Here is a 5,270-nt window from a genome sequence, read left to right as displayed (position 1 = left end):
CAAGGCCAGATCTGGATAATTGGGTAAAAATTTACTTTAATAAGTTTTACAAAGGCTAAAATACATATATGTTTTTGCTAAATGAATTGCAAAAAGGTCAATTGAAAAATTCAGAAAAATAAACATAAATAAAATAAGATTTTTTTTTCAAATAATGTATTATTTTTTCTTTAATTTCTTAATTTGGATTTAAGCAGTCCAGTTTGTCAGACATCTTGAAAATCGGCATCCTACTGTATTGTTTTTCATTATTATGGCCTTGCATGTAAATTTTGGATTCCATGCAGTTCATTTGTGAACTCGTATATATTATTTATTTAGCAGGTTAAACTTTTTATAGTCCATTTTTTTTCTCTAGATAATTGTCTATATGTACAATAGAACATTGTTTCAGCCTCTGCAAAGCATGGAATTAGAGAAACACTCTTGCCTCTAATTTCTTACTTCAAAATGCCTTCAGGCCTAAGCTCATTCTCAGTGATAACTTTTATAAATTCTTTAACTGTTCACAATTTATATAATAACTATTAGCTTTTTACATTGTGTAAAAATTGTTTGTTTTAAATAAAAATTAATAAAACAATTTTTAAACTTCTAAAAATATTCGAAATGTTTTTAAAGATTTTTTATTAATTTTTATTTAGCTTTGTAATTTTTCCAGTTTTATTCTATAGGTCGGTCAGGGAAATTCCCAATTCTTTCATATCTTCTGTGATTTCTTTGATCCATCCTACTTCTAGCTTTTGGAACCAGAGCTTTTCAATGATATTTCTTGACAGTCTTGTTTCCTTGTGTCCTTATGAGATGACCAAAGAAAGAGATTCTTTTTTTCCGCATAGTATCAGTAACAGTCTCTATTTCTCGATACACCACCTCATTTGGCACAATCCACCATTGGCCGTCTTTTTGGTGTTTTTTATTGATACACGTTCATACAATTCTCCTCTATTTTCAGCATTTTTTCAATTCGGTTTTTCTGAGTGATTTTGAAAAGGGTCTCGCTTCCGTAGGTGACTTCTGGCTGTACTACAGTTTTATAATGTTTAAGTTTTGCTTTAGTCGAAAGGCATTTTTTGTTATATGTTGACCGAGTTAATTTTTGGGATTTCATCATTTTATTGTCCGGTTTTGCCATGTCACTTTTTCATTTAAATTATAAATTATTATTTCCCCATGATATTTAAATTGTTTTACTATTTTAATTTTCTGATTGTTTACCGTAATGTGCTCTATTACCAGAGGATCTATGGCCATTAGTTCAGTTTTTTCGAAAGAGATATGAAGCCCTATCTTTTGTGCTAGGTTTTGAAGGCTCATGATTTGTGTTTTGGCTTCTTGAATATTATTTGCTAAAAGAGCAAGTTCATCTGCAAATCCTAGGCGATTTAGTGCGATAAAGTTTTTCTTAGTACCCATTTTTATATTTTTGGGATTTATTTCATACCATTTTCTCATGACAAATTCGAGGGCGCAGTTAAAAAGGAGTGGTGAGAGGCCGTCTCCTTGCCTCAATCCAGTTTTTATGTAGAAGGGTTGAGAGAGTTCACCTCTGAATTTCACTCTGGTCTGGGTATCGGTTAAAGTTAATTTTATCATGTTTAAGAGTTTAGGGTGAAAGCCCAGGTTTATCAGATTATTCAGCATGGTTGGTCGGTGTATACAATCATAGGCCCTTTTAAGTCAACGAAGGTGATTATTAGTTGTTTTTTCCGTCTTTTAAATAAGTCCATCATAAGTTTTAGGGATATTATTTGCTCCGGGCAACCTCTCCATGGCCTAAATCCCCCTTGGTATTCCCCAAGTTCCAGTTCATGTTGGTTGTATATGATTCTCGACAGGATTTTGTATGTTTTTAATGTTTTATTATATGATTATCAGGTTTGTATTTTTTATTTGTATACGCATGAAATTAGTTTTCTATAATTTTATTTGTATAAGATTATTTTACATATTTTTATGGGTAATAATGTAGTAATATTTGTATTACTGAAAAATTCTTGATTATATTTTTAATATCAATCAATGACGTATGATATCCATTTTTTATAGCTATATTCTTTATACTAAAATTACAAAATTCCCATTTGTCGTTTATGTATTTTATTGCTCTGTTTATCATGTACTTAAAAATATTAACCTTCTGGGACCAAATATGATTAGAATTCCTATTTATAATAATTTCATTTCAGGTAGGTTTTTTATATAATTCAGTTATTATTTGATTGTTTTTATTTTAATATTTACATCTAAATAATTTAATTTTCTGTTATGTTCCATTTCATATGTAAAATATAAAGTTTTATGATCTGAACTGAATTTATTTAAAATTACTTCATCATTATCTATAACCGGTTCATATATAACTAAATTATCATCCACGAATCTGACCCACAATAAAATTTAATATACGTGATTTATGCCATATACTGTTCTATTATCAAATTCCTGCAATATATTTTTGACATTAAAGCAGATAAGGGAAATCCCATGGGTAAAATATTTTCTCATATGTAACAGGTTCCAATAAATTCAAAATAATTCTGCTGACATGTTTCTAATTGTTAAATATTTATAAATTTTTTGTCTTCACCTGCTTTTATTAATTTATTTTCTATTGAGATTGTGTAATCAATGGGTTAATCTGGGTACATATTGGTTATATCTAAGCTAGTAATTATAGTTTTAATAATTTTTAACTTATTTAATTTATTAATTCATACCTGTTTTTTATATTTTATTTGTATTCTAAATTTATCTTTGATCTAATTGCTATATCAATAATTTTAGTAATAATATAACCTGGGGCTGTTTTGAAATTAATTAATGGTCTTGTTGTTATACCTTCCTTGTGTAATTTTGGGAAACCTGTAAGTTTTGGGGTACAAGGTATATGTGGATAATCTGATGTGATATTTTAATTTATTATTATTATTAAATATTTCCTTGTATTTAACTATGGAATCTTTTTTTAATTTTTAAAACTATTGTTGGGTCATTAATTTTTTTTAAAACCATTTCATTTATATATTCATTTTATTTCTCAATTGAAATAACGGGAATTTTTGTTTTATCGTATTCTTCTGGTATTTATAAAATTAAATCCAACAATTGCAAAAAGATTACAAAATGTAAAAAGCTAATAGTTATTGTGTAATTATAAACAGGTTAAGAATTTATAAAAGATATCACTGAGGATGGGCTTAGGCCCAATAGCATTATGATGAAGTAAAAGATTAAAGGTGAGTGTTTCTCTAATTCTGTGAATTGCGAAGGCTATTGTATATATATATATATATATATATATATATATATATATATATATATATATATATATATACGGGTGTAACATTTAGGATCAGACTTTTTAACTTTTCTCCAAAATAACATCTTTTAACAAAAGTCAGATTGAGCCTTCATGGGTTATGCTTGGAAGTATCCCAAACAAATAGGAGAAATTTGTCTGGTGAACTGAATCTAAAAAAACTTCATAGCTTCATTTATCATCAAATCACACCTCACTAGATCGCATTTAGAGATGTAACTCGGAACCTAGTTTGACAGGTGTCCCCTTGAGAGGCGTCACTGAATGGTCTTTTTTAAGAAATACACCACCTGCTGAACCAAGCAACACCAGAGTTTAGAAAAGGCAGCATTTGGATATGGTGGGCTGCTACTTAGAAGATAATGCAACTGGAAGCATTGGAATGCCCTAACACTACACACACAAATAAGAAAAATACAAAGTCCAAAATCAAACCATCTACGTCTGCAGCAGACTGGTAAACTAAAAATAATAACTGGCCGAATGGACCAATACAAAATTCTCATCATGGGTCTGCAGGAAATAAGGAACACTGACCAGGATGCCATGGAATCTCACGGATATAGACTCTGCGAAGGTATACCTGGAAAGAGAGTGATGAAAAAGTCCCACAGTTTTGAACTGGCTTTTTAGTCAGACTCAAACACTCAGAATCTAAGAACAGTCAGAATCTGAACACTCACACCAAATGCATCTAAAATCTACATTAATAAGTAGATGCATCCACTAATAATAAAAATAATTCTCCAAAAGACTATAAAGAAACAGTAACGTTCTGGAATCTACTCGACCTTACTATAAATAACATAACTGAAATCCATGTTAAACAATTAATTGGAAACTCAATGCCCAACTAGACAGAGAAAGAAGACCACGACAACATCGGAAAATGGCCCGCCCAAAAAAAAACAAACAAAAATGGACAGAGATTCATTGATCTCTGCAGAAACGACAACCTAATATTGAAATCCACATATTTCAAGATGAAATCTCAAAAAATCAAAATCTAAAAACACCTTGATTACACTATAGGAGAAAGGTAACTCGACCGTCTTTATGGATAAACAGCACCACATGGAGATCTACAGTGTAAAAGTCATCCGAGGCGTAGACACTGTATCCAATCACTATGTAGTCAAAATAAAATTTGCTTCACAAAGAAAACAACAGAATCAAGTCCTAAAACTAGAAGAAAAGAGGATCCTGCCCGACTGATCAAGAATGAAAATTACCAAAAAGCAACCAAAAAAATAACAATCACAGATAAATCGAAGATCCAGTCAACAACAATAAACAAATCGCAGAAGAATTAGCCCCAATAAAATCGTGTACAAAAACATCAATGTTGGAATAGCATATGTATCAGAACAGTGGAAAAAAATCTACTATTGCTATTAATCCCAAAAATTAGAAATATCCTTCCCAAATCTAGTAAAACAAAGAAAAGAAACCACCTGACCCCTAAGGAGAATAAAGAGACTACATCATTAAAAAAACACTGAAGTCAATATAAGAAACTGGCTAACAGAAATATAAACAATGTGGAAATCCTTGTTAAATATTTTAACGATATCCTAAATTGCGAAGAACCAACAAAATTCTTAAACTTTAACACCAACACCACCAGAAAACATCAACCCTCCCACAATAAAAGTAATCTACCAACCACTGAGTGAGATGAAGAATTACAAAAGAGCAGGAGAAGATCAGACTTTTCGTAAGATCTGAAAATATGCATGAAGATCAGCAAAAATTGTCCTTCATCATCAGTTTGTCAACATCGAGATCAAAGAAGAACTACCAGAACAGTGGACGATAGCCCTCATCCATTGACTACACAAAAATGGGGGCAAAACAGACCCTAACAATTAACTGGGGAGTCTCACTCCTAGACACAACATACAAAATTCTTTCAAGAATCATCCTCAACAGGAGCAAACCACAACTC

Source organism: Lycorma delicatula, chromosome 6 (genome assembly GCF_047948215.1).
Source record: "Lycorma delicatula isolate Av1 chromosome 6, ASM4794821v1, whole genome shotgun sequence".
NCBI lineage: Eukaryota > Metazoa > Arthropoda > Insecta > Hemiptera > Fulgoridae > Lycorma > Lycorma delicatula.
The sequence above is the reverse complement of the archived record's forward strand: the minus strand, read 5'-3'. Positions refer to the sequence as shown.